At 40.4% G+C, this 15217-nt stretch overlaps 1 long non-coding RNA gene across 1 annotated transcript in view; it reads right to left on the bottom strand.

Moving 5' to 3' along the window:
• Window positions 1-14918, bottom strand: part of LOC119849726 — a 30550-nt gene extending 15632 nt beyond the window's left edge. Inside the window, exon 1 of the long non-coding RNA XR_005290553.2 lies at window positions 14810-14918. This is a non-coding gene — a long non-coding RNA (uncharacterized LOC119849726). The remainder of the gene's footprint in view (window positions 1-14809) is intronic.
• Window positions 14919-15217: the final 299 nt, after the last annotated feature.

Here is a 15217-nt window from a genome sequence, read left to right as displayed (position 1 = left end):
AATTCCTATAAAAATGGACTCTAGAAAGTGAGAACTTTGGGGTCTGATTCTGCAAACCCACTTCCAGAAGCATCAGATGAGCACCTGACAAGGCCCTGCTCCCTCCTCATGTCCAGGCCACCTAGCCAGTGACTTGGCACGAGCACCTCTAAGGCTGGTAACTATGATAACAACCTTGCAGAACCTGTGTGTGTGTGTGTGTGTGTGTGTGTGTGTGTGTGTGAATAAATATGAAATTGAATGGAATGTTATAGCTATAACTAACTGCTTACTATGATTTTTTCCTGTATTCACAATAAATGTGGTATTTTGCCTTTTCCCCTTTAATAAGATCCTGCTGGTTTTTATTTTATTAGTATAACAACACAACCTGACCCATTACCTATATCCTGGGTAGAAGACCTACTGGATCTATTGCGGGTACAAAGTTCATAAGCACTCTGGACTTGTCTTGGGCATCAACATCTAAGGGAATTTGCCAATACCCACGAGTCAAATCCACTTTTATACTGGAATCTGCCCTATATGAATTTAAGATTATGCCTTTTGGATTAATTAATCCATTAATTAATGGTGTACTTTTCAGAGGCTTGTCAGTGATGTGCTGCAGTGGTTATAGACCTTTGCCAGAACCTGTATAGATGACCTGGTGATTTGCCTGGTGACCTGGCAAGACCACTCGACTTATGTTACAAAGGCTTAGAAAGGCCAAGTGTCCAAATGCAAGATGGGGGCTGCAGAGGTATCTTACCTAAGGCATGGGGAGGGCAGGTAGAAGCCATTCAAAGTTGACCTGCCCCATAAACAAAGAAGCAGGTTCAATCCTTTATCAGTCTGGCCAACTATTATTGGAGGTTGCTAAAGGGGTTTAGTGACACTGTGGCCCCATAACAGACTTTACAAAAAAAGGGGAAATGGACAGAGGACTCTGAAAGAGGTTTCCAGAACATAAAAGAGGCTTTATCACAAGAGGCTATTTTGGTCAGCCCTGATATCAGCAAACCCTTTGTGCTCTGTAATTGTGTTTCTGAGGTTGGGTTAGGTGTGGTGCTAATGCAGGATGGGGGAACAAGAGGTACCCCAGTGCCTTCTTGAGTTAAAAAACTAACCTTCCATTGACCAGAACTATGCTGTCATTGAGTAGGAATGTTATGCCATCATTTGGGCTGTTACGCAATTTAACCCTTATTTGTGTAATAAATGTGAAGGGTAACAAGAAGGGTTTCTACTGGTATGTTAGCAACAAGAAGGTGGTCAGAGAAAGTGTGTGACCCTTACTAAATGGGGGAGGCAACCTAGTGACAGATCATGTGGAAAAAGCTGAAGTATTCAATGCTTTTTTGCCTCAGTCTTCACAGACAAGGTCAGCTCCCAGACTGCTGCACTGGGCAAAACAGTATGGGGGCAAGGTGAGCAGCCCTCAATGGTGAAAGAACAGGTTAAGGACTATTTAGAAAAGCTAAACATGCACAAGTTCATGGGTCCAGATCTAATGCATCCCAAGGGTGCTGAGGGAGTTGGCTGATGTGATTGCAGAACCATTGGCCATTATCTTTGAAAATTCATGGTGATCAGGGGAGGTCCTGGACAATTGGAAAAAGGCAAATATAGTGCCCATATTTTAAAAAGGGAAGAAAGAGAACCCAGGAAACTACAGACTACAGCCTCACTTCAGTACCTGGAAAAATCATGGAGCAGGTACTCAAGGAATCCATTTTGAAGCACTTGGGGAAGAGGAAGGTGATCAGGAACAGTCAACATGGATTGACCAAGGCAAGTCATGCCTGATTGCCTTCTATGATGAGATAACTGGCTCTGTGGCTATCGGGGAAGCAGTGGATGTGATATAACTTGACTTTAGCAAAGCTTCTGATATGGTTTCTCACAATATTCTTGCCAGCCAGTTAAAGAAGTATGGATTGGATGAATGGACTATAAGGTTGATAGAAAGCTGGCTAGATTGTCAGGCTCAAGGGTAGTGATCAATGGCTCAACGTCTATTTGGCAGCCAGTATCAAGCGGAGTGCCCCAGGGGTCAGTCCTGGGGCCAGGTTTGTTCAACATCTTTGTCAATGATTTGGATGATGGGATGAATTGCACCCTCTGCAAGTTCGCAGATGACACTAAGCTGGGGGAAGAGGTGGATACACTGGAGGGTAGGGATAGGGTCCAGAGTGATCTAGACAAATTGGAGGATAGGGCCAAAAGAACCTGATGAGGTTCAACAAGGACAAGTGCAGAGTCCTGTACTTAGGAAGGAAGAATCCCATGCACAACTACAGGCTGGGGACTGACTGGCTAAGCAGCTGTTCTGCAGAAAAGAACCTGGGGATTAGAGTGGACGAGAAGCTGGATATAAGTCAGCAGTGTGCCCTTGTTGTGAAGAAGGCCAATGGCATATTGGGCTACATTAGTAGGAGCATTGCCAGCAGATTGAGGGAAGTGATTATCCCCCTCTATTCAGCACTGGTGAGGCCACACATGGAGTATTGCATCCAGTTTTGATCCCCCTCCCCTGGCCCCACTACAGAAGGGATGTGGACAAATTGGAGAGAGTCCAGCGGAGGGCAACGAAAATGATTAGGGGGCTGGGGCACATGACTTACGAGGAAAGGCTGAGGGAACTGCGGTTATTTAGTCTGCAGAAGAGAAGAGTGAGGGGGAATTTGATAGACTTCAACTACCTGAAGGGGGGTTCCAAAGAAGATGGAGCTAGACTGTTCTCAGTGATGGCAGATGACAGAACAAGGAGCAATGGTCTCAAGTTGCAGTGGGGAAGTCTAGGTTGGATATTAGGAAACACTATTTCACTAGGAAGGTGGTGAAACACTGGAATGGGTTACCTAGGGAGGTGGTGGAATCTCCATCCTTAGAGGTCTTTAAGGCCCAACTTGACAAAGCCCTGGCTGGGATGATTTAGTTGATGTTGGTCCTGCTTTGAGCAGGGGATGACCTCCTGAGGTATCTTCCAACCCTAATATTTTATGAGGTGCTTCCAGACTGTTTCATGTAATTGCTATTCATTAGTTGCAGTTTGAGAGTGATCACCTAAGATATACAGGAATAATTTCTACTCCCTGAAATTTAACAGTGAAAGTGATAATGGATACTTTTATTCAGGCTTGAATACCTTTATTCACATCTCAATATGGGTATTCATAGAAACAGAAGCCATATTCCAAATATATGTGCAGAGAAAAAAAGGTATGCATAAGCATTCACATGTAATTAGTAAGGTGAATGAATATGGTTGAACTAAATGGCTGTTGGAAGTCAAATGTTCCTAACTACCATTTCTGTGAAATTCTACAAGTTTTAATTCATATTCAGTGTAGATATTTAGTGGTATGGATAACTAACAAACTACATGATTTGACTTGGGGGTGTCCCTATCAACCCCCCATATTAAGAGACGGCAATCTTAAAAATAAGTATATTATATACTACTTTCTATTAAAAGAGAGAGATGTACAACTGCAAATAATAAATAATCTCAACAAATCTACGAGTGAAAGTCTGACCCAATGTCAAAGCAGTTTTACCATTGACTTAAATGAGGTCTGAATTTCACTGCCAGTCCTTAAAGCAGAGACAAGAATTATACATAAATGAGAAAAACAAAATCACAGATCTAAGAACTGTAAGATCAAATGAAACAGAATAAATAAGACAGAGATAGACTCTTAGAAAACACTAACCTTATAGACAGTCTGGAAAATTAAATACTACATTTGAAATCTAAACTACTCAAAAGTCAATGAGAATTCACTGATCTGATGTATACACATCTGAAATATGTTCCTCTTTAAATGAGGTCTTAGTGTGCCAAAACAATTAAACTTCAGACACTTCAGAATAAAGGAGTGTTTGCAGGACCACAATAGGACTACAGATGAGGTATTTGTCCAGATGCCTCTTAAAGCCACTTAACTTTGGATCCAGTAATAAGTGGCGTTTTTTAAACCTCATTTGAAAAAGAAGGAGCATGTTTCCATGAGAGAGTAAGAAAGTTTTTATCTTTTAACGAAGCATGTAAATGTGCTGCTATATTTCTCTCGGTGTTTTCACTTTTACTGTAGTTGACAGTTTGACAATTATTCTGAGATGCTGCAGTGGGTTGAAATACTGTTTTCAGCTCTGGAAATCCTTATTCTAGGGGTCGTCTATTTTTTGTCAAAGTCCATATTTCTTGGTCAAGGTATAGATTCCAGAGAAAATAAATAAATAAATAAATAAATTTGGGGTCCATTCAACAGCATCTGGTGATCTGGATGGATTTGGCCCACAGTCTGCTTATTCACTGCCCCCGCCTTATTCAAATCTTATTTTGGTCACATTTGAAACCAGTATTCCAGTTTCTTCCTAGTTCTGATTTGTTAACACCACAAAGGTACTACACAATTCAGCATTTTATCATAACCATGTTTTTAAGCACAGATTGCAAGTGTATGACTTAATTATCCACTTACTGCTGGCTTGATTTGAGAAGTATTTGTATGTCACTGGGGTTATCAAGAACACCCAAGCAGGTTATTTCCCCCACCCCCCCCAGGCTAGAGCACCATCTGCTTTAGCAACTTTTAGACCCCTACTAACTCATCTCTATGCAGAGTTGTCCTTTTATAGGATTTCCCCACACCTCCCTCAGCATGCCTTTCAGGGGCGGGCCATTAACATTTGGTAAAGCCAAGCAACTACAGCCCTGAAATAGACATTCTGCAACTGGCTGTACCTTTGTCTTTTCAAGATAAGTATTCATGATGCTTTCTTCTAGCTTTCTCCTACTTATTGCTAAGGAAATGGCAGTCTTACACTACTGAAACTCTTCTGTTTAGTTTTGACCCGAGAGCTGCCTTTAGCTTTTATTCAAAGTGTGAAGTGTGAGATGTTTGTTTACAAAATGACCTTTACTGTGAGTATTATAATTAGTTTCAGAGTAGCAACCATGTTAGTCTGTATCCGTTAAAAGAAAAGGAGTACTTGTGGCACCTTAGAGACTAACACATTTATTAGAGCATAAGCTTTCGTGACCTACAGATCACTTCATCGGATGCATTCAGTGGAAAATACAGTGGGGAGATTTATATACACAGAGAACATGAAACAATGGGTGTTACCATACAGACTGTAACAAGAGTGATCAGGTAAGGTGAGCTATTACCAGCAGGAGAGCGTGGGGGACGACTACCTTTTGTAGTGATAATCAAGGTGGACCATTTCCAGCAGTTGACAAAAACGTCTGAGGAACAGTGGGGTAGGGGTGTGTGGAATAAACATGGAGAAATAGTTTTACTTTGTGTAATGACCCATCCACTCCCAGTCTCTATTCAAGCCTAAGTTAATTGTGTCCAGTTTGCAAATTAATTCCAATTCAGTGGTCTCTCATTGGAGTCTGTTTTTGAAGTTTTTTTGTTGAAGGATAGCCACCCTCAGGTCTGTAATCGAGTGACCGGAGAGATTGAAGTGTTCTCCAACTGGTTTTTAAATGTTATAATTCTTGACGTCTGATTTGTGTCCATTCATTCTTTTACGTAGAGACTGTCCAGTTTGGCCAATGTACATGGCAGAGGGGCATTGCTGGCACATGATGGAATATATCTCAATGGTAAATGTGCATGTGAACAAGCCTCTGATAGTGTGGCTGATGTGATTAGGCCCTATCATGTTGTCCACTGAATAGATATGTGGACAGAGTTGGCAACGGGCTTTGTTGCAAGGATAGGTTCCTGGGTTAGTGGTTCTGTTGTGTGGTTTGTGGTTGTTGGTGAGTATTTGCTTCAGGTTGGGGGGCTGTCTGTAAGCAAGGACTGGCCTGTCTCCCAAGATCTGTGAGAGTGATGGGTTGTCCTTCAGGATAGGCTGTAGATCCTTGATGATGCGTTGGAGAGGTTTTAGTTGGGGGCTGAAGGTGATGGCTAGTGGTGTTCTGTTATTTTCTTTGTTGGGCCTGTCCTGTAGTAGGTAACTTCTGGGTACTCTTCTGGCTCTGTCAATCTGTTTCAAAGCTTTCTAAAGGCTTGTGAGGTCAGTTTTTATGCCAATTTTTCCCTGAGGGCTTACAAAGGAACACCCAGATGGACTTTTAAAATAATATTTTTGAACAATCCTTTTTCCCCTTTCATTAAGGAAAACTTCTGTTTTATATTGAAGGCTCAATTCTTGCTGGGCTAGTCATAGAAATAAAGAACAGTCCCACATATTTTAGCAAAACATGCAACAATACTCCCTGTTTCCTGACATTACATGAATCTGTCATACATTCTTGGCAGTCATGGTTATAATGCTGAGAATTCTAGAGAAAGGATTGTGTCATTTAAATCTAATTAAGCTTTTAATAAATTCAATTTCATTTCTAACCATGATGCCTTCCTTAGTCTAAATTTATTGCTAATTCCCCAATAAAGAAAAATGTTTAGAGACAGAAAATTGAGGGCATGACACCATATAAATTAGGTACGTCAGAGATGAGACATAAAGTGCTGCAAAAACAGTACATGGGTAGAATGTTTTTTTTCCATGAATGTATAAAATTTCTTTCTAGCTGTTGGTATTTTTGGTACATGGATCATTACAGTTATTGATCTCATATGTAAGAAAGAATTTATCCTTTAAAAAAAAAAAAAAGATAAACTGCGAGTATTGCCAAAAAGTTAACTATAAATTATTTGTATGAAAGTTATCCACTGTTAGCTCTCTAATATTAAATGAAGAGTATGATGTTGCCAATTATTTGTGTAGATACCATGAAATATAGTTATTAAGGACTGTTATCACTACCATCCACAGACAGTGTTATACAGCTGGTGTAGGTATAATACGAGTTTAACATTCCAGTTTTAAGATTAATCATTATGATGTCAGTTTCTGCTCATGAACATTGAAATGTAGTACCTAGTAATCAGGCAGAAAAGCAACGGAGTCTAGTGGTTAGGATAGGAGGCTGGGTTCTATTCTTGGCAATGGGTGATCTTAAGAAAGTCACTTAATAAAGACTATTGTCACCATTGTACAGAAACTTTTTAGACGTTTGCTTAAGAGTTAAGAAAGTGCTCGGAGCTGTACAGATTAATGTCCCTCCCTTAAGTAGCTTAGAGCCAGATTTTCAAAGGTATTTAGGCTCCTAAAAAAGAAAAGGAGTATTTGTGGCACCTTAGAGACTAACAAATTTATTTGAGCATAAGCTTTCGTGAGCTACAGCTCACTTCATCGGATGCATGAAGTGAGCTGTAGCTCACAAAAGCTTATGCTCTAATAAATTTGTTAGTCTCTAAGGTGCCACAAGTACTCCTTTTCTTTTTGCGAATACAGACTAACACGGCTGCTACTCTGAAACCTGTCATTAGGCTCCTAAAGATTCAGATAAGTGCCTGGTCAGGATTTTCCAAAGCCTAACCCCTACCGACTTCAAGCACGCTTTTGAAAATCCCCATTAGGCATTTATCTGAATCTTTAGGTGCCTTTGAATATCTGGCTCCTACTTTAAGGGCCCAATCCTTGCTCACTTGAACAGTTCCATTGATTTCAAGGGGACTACACATACTACAAAGCTCTACTCTTGTGAGCAAGTTACTCCTGGGGGAATTCTGCACCCAAAAAAAAATCCAAATCCTGTTCCAAAATATCCAAAATTCTGCAAAATTCTACATATTTTATTTCTCAAAATAATGCAATATAATCACACCAGTTTCACTTATTTTGGTAACTTATTTAAACTACCATACAGGAAAAAAAATTACAATAACTGTTCAGCATTTCCTACAGACATGAAAGTTAAGTTACAAATACTTGGTAACCAAGACCATGCATTACAGTTATAATCCTGGATTTTCATTTAAATTACATTACTTTAATTTTGGTGTTTTGTGTTCTGTAAAGTAGAACGTCGCTTTAAGTTGCTCAGACTTTCACAAATGAAAGTCATTCCATTTTGCTAATCATTGTGCTGAATTTTTTTAAATGGATACGTAAAATAAATCCTGAGCTGTAATCTATCCCCATGGTGCCTCTCTGGCATAGGAAAAAAGGGAGAAAGCACATAGATCTTCCTAGCTCAGGATTCCGTTACTGTCGTTTACCATTCTGGCAAGGTAAAGGAGCGCTCCCGCGACAGTGCTTTGACATTTCCAGTGTAGCCATGCCCAAAGTTGACTAACAATGGGAACATTAGCAGCCTGCCTGTTTAGTTGTTACATTTCTGCTCTGCCTCAGAGACAGAACCTGCTTCACACAGTTCCATGCCTTCAAGCCTAGGATACAGCAACAGCGAGGAGAGGGACAAAATGAGTCTGTCTTTACTTATTCGCATGCAGGCAGGCGCCCATCCCCATCCCCTTAACATCTCTCCATGGACACACTCATGTATGCCCAGCCTCCCTCCTCCTCCCACCACGGTGATCTGCTCTCTGCTGCTGGCTGCTCCCAGTAGGGCTACCTCAGAAGGGGAATGTGTTCCCCACAAATTTCTCTGCTTCCTCGCTTTTCTGTGGGGGAGCCAAGAAATCTGCGGAAAGTATGAATTCTGCACCCCCTCCCATCCCTGCAGGGCACAGAATTCCCCCAGGAGTAACAAGTACTTGCACGATTGAGTTGTTGACTAATATGCTGGCTAGCATACATATATAGTATGCATTAAGCACCAACATTAAAAAAAATTATAACAGTGATAAAGCCTAAACTGACCCATACCATAATCCTGTTCATTTATGCTAAGTATCCCATAACCCCTTGTATTTGTTGAAGTACTTGGCATAAGCAGATAGGACACGTGTCAAAAATCAAGATACATTTTTTCTCTGACTTAGTACAAGCTAGGTAAGTACCTTCACAGACCAGTACCTGGAATTCTAGTATCCAAAACAAAGATAAGGAAGAGAACAAGTTAGGGAACTGGAACAAACTGATGAGTTGGATTTTTGCAACATGTAAAAATATGTTTAACGTGTAAAATCAAATAAATAATACCAGCTGAAATGTGCAACTTTGGGAGCACACCTTCTGCATAAAGTATTCACAAGATGGTTTCCCTGAGACTGGTATCATATAAAAACTTTCTTGTACTATATTATTGGCTTACAGCAATAAGTCTGACTGACATTAGTTATTTGGTCTCAACTATATTTCATAACAAACCAAAGTGTGATCAAGCAATTGACTATACATTTTATCAACAGACTCCTATGTACTTCCATACCCCAGGAGATGTGCTATGAAATGTAACTAGTTTAATTAAAATTTGTTTAGCTTTTTTTCATCCATAGATCTCACAGCACTTAGCAAAGTGTCATTATCCCTATTATACTGATAGGGAAAGTTTCAGAGAGAGATGCAGTGGCTTGCCCAAGATCACAGCAGATCAACAATAGGGATGAGGATAGAACTGAGGTCTTCTGGATTCCAGGCCATTGTCCTATCCAGTGAGCCATGTTGCCTCACATCGCATGAATGTATGAACACTTATTGAACCTGGGCTGAATAGTACTATGTATGTGATAGAAGATCAGTAGAACACTTACTGTTTAAACTGTCATCTAAGCCCAAACACCAAGAAACAAAGCCTTTTTCTAGTTCAGTCATTTTTAATTTGATTGGCAATTTAACACAGCAAATAAAAGTTAAGCTTTCATTTACTGGCTCAGTATGTTTTGTTGGAAAATTAAGTCATTTGGGAGTCTACATCTGCATAACAAAATTTATTATCTGTAATTAACCTTTAGAAAAGCCCCTTTTTAATTTCCTCCTGTCAACATACCTGGAAAATGAGACCTTAACAAGCATTAGAATAGGAGCATCTATATTAAAGTAGAAACTACTACAAATATTAGATGGGATGATGCACTCAAGTTTTAAGTTAATGAAAGTTTGGTCATTATATTACCTCTCTATTTGGATGCATACGGAGAAACCATTCTTACATCAGTTACATCTGACAATAAAATAAACTCACGCCTACATCAATATTGGCTAACAATTGAATGTAGAATCTAAATTCACTGCAAATCCCTAAGAGAGTGTTCTCAAGCTTTATTCTTAGAAGAAAGTCATCCAGTACTTTCAAGTCTAATAACACTCTCCAGATTTTGTATTTTTACTTTGAGCCTTTTGATGAAAGCAACTGGGAATTTGTAAAGAATTCAAATAAAATCTCTGTCAATCTCTGTTCTGAATTTCTCTTTTTACAGAGGTAGTAAAGCAGAATGTGACCTTCTAAAAATGTTCTCACCTGTGAGGTTTTAAAAGTAGTGTGTAATGCAAGCACTTTTAAAACTGGGTAAAACAGATGCGATTTAAAAAAAAAAAAAAAACCTCCCCCCCCCGAAAAAGAAATAGGTAAGCTCTCCTACATTCTAAACATCTAACAGGGCCACAGCAGGACACTTGTCACACATAAAGCAGACCTCCACCTCCCCCACTCAGCATGATATGAACAACTTTTGTTACTTAAATGGAGCCTACCTTTTTCTTTCATTTTTAAATGGTTATTTATTTGTGTTGGGGCAAATTATTTTCATTCAGAAAAGTTGAGCACACCATGAAAAAGCATGGAGACATTTTCAACAAAGAAGTGTGTATGTAATAGGAGGGCAGGGGGTGTTAAATATACAGGGACAGACTGCCCACTCTCTTGCAAAATATTTACAAGACAGAGGCCTGCAGAGTTTTTCAGCTCATTCTGCTGGTAGAATAGATCAGAAGAGATTAGGGATTCTACTCTCCAATCCATCGATCCCCAAGATCCATTAGAAATAAGGCAATTAATACGGACTCAATGTGTAAGGCTTTACTGTCTGCAGCCTCCTGTCCTCCTTCTGCTTCCAAGATTCTATTGAAACCAATGGTTGCTGCTGGGTACCAAAGAAGGGACTTAGAGAGGGGTGATATAAGGGGCTAGGAGATTACAGTAATTGAGGCATAAGATGATCAGGGTTTGAAGAGCTTTGAAAATGTGGACAGAGAGGGAAGATTGGATCTTGGAGACACTGTACAGAAAGTAGCAAGACTGATACATGTCCTGGGTGTGTGACAAAGGAGAGAGTTGAAGTCAAAGACACAGTTAATGCACTACCCCCCTCACCGGGTCTCAGAGCCAGAGTGGGAATGTCTATACAGCTATTTTTAGTGCCGTAGCACAAGCTTGCATTTCTAGACTTGGGCCTTGGGACTCACTGTCATGCCCCCTGCCCCCTTTTTTTTGGCAGTGTAGTCATAATAAGATTACAGGTTTTAGTGACAGTGATAAAAACAAGTGCTTAGGCAGGGGGATGATGTAGCACTGCATACTTATGTGTGTAAGGCATTAGTAGTCACACACAATAGACATAGTATATAGGGAACATGAAGGTGTATGGCAAAGTCTGAGATGAACCCCACACTTGTGAATCATTTTTAAGTGGTTCCTGTCTTCTTAAAAATCCACTGCTGTGTTTATGTAATACACCATTATGTGCAAGTTGCTGTAAAAACACATACTAAATATTGTGATGTTTAATAATGGAGACTATACATTGCATTTATACGTATCCCCTTCTGTCATTCCATTGAATAAAATCAGCTGAAAAATATCTAACATGAAGCTATTCTTGAAGAGTCAATATCCAAAATACAAGTGACTAAGTCATCCAGAATACACTGAAGTCTTTTGTCCAACCAAAAATCAATATACATACATTACCAGTATGTTTATTAACAGCAGATCTAGGATTTAGCAATTTCTGGAGACTCCTTTCCCAGAGTGGTGGGCCATATTTTGCCATCAATTTATAAGCAGAACCCCCTACTGAAATCTGAAATATAGCTTTTGCATAGAATTTGAAAGCACTTTTGCTTGCTACTTACTGCTCAAATTTAACGGACATGGAACAGACATTTCAGAACATGATTTCAGTCAGGAGTTCTGTTTAAAAATTGATGGCATGATATGGTTCCCTGATCAGCCCTTTTATAACCATTAACTTCATGCAGCAGCAGCAGCTGAAAAACAAGGCAGCAAGTTCTCTCCTGCAGTCTATTCTGTAGTCGTTTCATATCTCTGACACCTAATTGCACACCAGCACTTAACTTTGAGCAATATGTTGCTACATCTTGTGCAATGAGAAAATAGGAAGCAGCTTACGAAAAAATGTGCCTCCAATTTCAGCACAGAAGCTAAAAGCCTGGTACTCTACTATGTTGCCATACCATCTACAGCACTGGTTCTCAAAGCTGGTCCGCCGCTTGTTCAGGAAAAGCCCCTACCGGGGCTGGACTGGTTTGTTTACCTGCCGCGCCCGCAGGTTCACCCAATCGCGGCTCCCACTGGCCGTGGTTCACCACTCCAGGCCAATGGGGGCTGCAGGAAGTGGTGCAGGCCAAGGGACATGCTGGCCGCCCTTCCCGCAGACCCCATTGGCCTGGAGTGGCAAACCGCAGCCAGTGGGAGCCGCGATTGGCCGAACCTGTGGATGTGGCAGGTAAACAAACCGGTCCAGTGCACCAGGGGCTTTCCCTGAACAAGCGTCGGACCGGCATTGAGAACTACTGATCTACAGGACAAAAATGGTCCCATGCTGAAGATCCACAAAATATCTGCAAATTCCAAAAATGCAGAGGCTATACTGTGCCACCAGTTTTTAAGCAAAGATCTCCATGGAAACTAAAGCATAGTTTTGCTTGAAAACTGATGGTATTGTATAGCCCCAGGTATGGCATGGAGGTATGACAGAAGACCACATGAAGCCAAAGTAGAGGGAAAAAAATGAAGTCAGTCATTACTCTCTCAGCATCAGTACCTTGCGAATAGCAGAACTATGCACCTGAATGAGTCAAAATATAAAGTCTTTCATGCAGGATTAGTTATGCAGGGGCCATTTCCAAATGATAGGTGGAAGGGTGTTGGCTTCATCTGAGACTGCAAAAGGCTTGGAAAAATTATTTCACATTTCTATAATCCACAATCCCCTCACAGAGATACTGCTATATTTGTAATACTGCAGTACTTTGCATGGCTTCCAATGCAGAATCTGCAGATTTTTATCACCTCTGGATATTTCTATATAGGCTTTCTGATGGATAATGCAAATTTGTTATCAAGTCATGAGAAATAAAACACAAGATGTATTAATTTACACAGTTTGTTGTAATCTGACAGTCTTAGCATTTGTTCTACCTACATGACAAAAAGCAACCAAAAAAAAACAAACAAACCCACCCCCACCCATCAACTGGCCTGTACACCTCACTGTTATAAGTTTCCTCAAGTATTCTGCAGGAGGGCAGAACAGCTCCCTGGAGCCAATCTACAACCTATATGGAGGTAAACATCTACTTAGCACATCACAGCCATACGCAATCTTTATGGTGCTTTTGCAAAACATGATAGTTTCAAAAACTCACCCAAAGTACCATCACTGCATAACAAAAACCACAGACATAATCAAATCAAAAAGCATTGTAATATATTTAAAGTAGGTAGTCTAACCCAATCATACATTGCTTATTTAAAGCAAAAGTAGTCCAAACAAAAAAAATATACATTTACAGAACACTCATTTGCAAAAAAAAAAAAAAAAAAAAAAAAAAAAAAAGTTAAATTAAGCTAATTCAGCTCTCAAAATGGGCAATATAAGAGAAAAAAATCGCAACACGAGCAGATGTAAGGTCAACTAGACTCTACAGACAGCACTTCAGGCAGTCCCCTCCTCTTCCTCGCAAAATCCTCTTTGACAGAAATCCACAAAGAGAACTCCTCATATTTAGGCAAGCTCTTCAGGAGGATCTTGAGGTGCACCAGCCTGGCTCTTTACCCAGAGCCTGTTGTTCTGGTGTTGACTCCATTAGTAGCATCCTCTTTAAGGAGCCCAGGGCAAGGCAGTCTCTAATAGCAGGTTCCTTCTTAAGGAAGAAAGTAAAAGCTCATCTTACCAGGTGTTTTTGTTTAACAAAAAAGGTGCTGTTTTTAGAAGTCCCATATATTGGCGCTTGAGGTGGCCACCAGCTGTTGACACCAGCCCTGAAGTACACACAGAATTAGTATCACTCAGAAGTGACCTCTTACATATACCCAGGCAAACAGGGCTGCGGCTGTCTCAGCAGTCCACAGATTCTACATTTAACCTTAATACCAAACATTAACTAGATAGCTTAACCTCTCACTACCATAAATCTCCCGACAGCTCAATCCCTTCAGGACCGATGATGTAATTTCATTAGCCCATATGAAATTCATTGTTGTGTGGCATTATGAACTTAAAATACTTTCATTAAGAGTAAATTTTCATGAAAGAGCTTAAACTGCATACTTAATGCACAATTTGTCAGGCTCATTTACTATCCTGATTTCAGTGATTCAGTCATTGGCATGTATACATATAATGCATAATTTAGTTTAATTATTTTTGATTGCTTAATGACAAATCCAATGGACATTTTGAAAGTCAGCTATATAATGGCAATTTGTACATTATTACTAGCCTTCACAGTTTAAAATGATTACTTTTTCTTTGTATGCAAGTATATAAAGTAACTCAGAGGGTGGAAGAACCCATACACACCCAGTTATCTCCTGTGGCTGGTTCCAGCACAAATCCCACTTCCTTATTCCTTGCCAGGGGGCCCTGCTTTTTGTGAGCCTTTTCAGTCTTTCCAGATGGTGGAAATCAAAATGAAAGTCACAAACCTTCAATGCATTTGAAGATATTTCCTCCCTGTGGCCCCTCAAATAGAAGGGAAGGGGTGGTGAGTCCACAGTGCTATCAACAATCCAGCACCAGGTTAGTGGGTTTGGGAAAAGCGCTCTGGCTAGGACTCTGAGTCTGGCTCAGTAGGTCCATCTTACCCTGGAAGTTTGCTGTATTCTCCTTAGGGTCAGGATGAAGGTATCCTGGCTGAGAGTTCCCTCATCAGTCACACCTGCAGTCTGTTGCCTAGGGCAATCCTGCTCCTCCCTCCTCTGCTGACCAGTTTCCTCCCTTTTAAAGGCCTTCTCCCTATCCTACATGATGGACAGGGCTGAAGGAGTGAGGGCTAGCTCTGCCTCCAGGGCCTCTCTGGCATCTTCCTTGTCTGGGTGGGGTCCATACACCCCACCACACTTCAAATAAAATTTCTCCTTCAGGCAGGAAGAAATCTAGGTATCATATCCCTATCTACAGGTAATTTCTTGTGGAAGAGAGCAAAGGAAAAGGTTTAGGTCTCCACCACATTCTTTATCAAATGTTCGGTCAATATTTTTATTGCCAATTAT

The sequence above is a fragment of the Dermochelys coriacea genome, chromosome 1 (assembly GCF_009764565.3).
Source record: "Dermochelys coriacea isolate rDerCor1 chromosome 1, rDerCor1.pri.v4, whole genome shotgun sequence".
In the NCBI taxonomy this organism is placed as follows: Eukaryota; Metazoa; Chordata; order Testudines; family Dermochelyidae; genus Dermochelys; species Dermochelys coriacea.
Note: the sequence above shows the minus strand (reverse complement) of the source record. Positions and strands in the feature narration are given on the sequence as shown.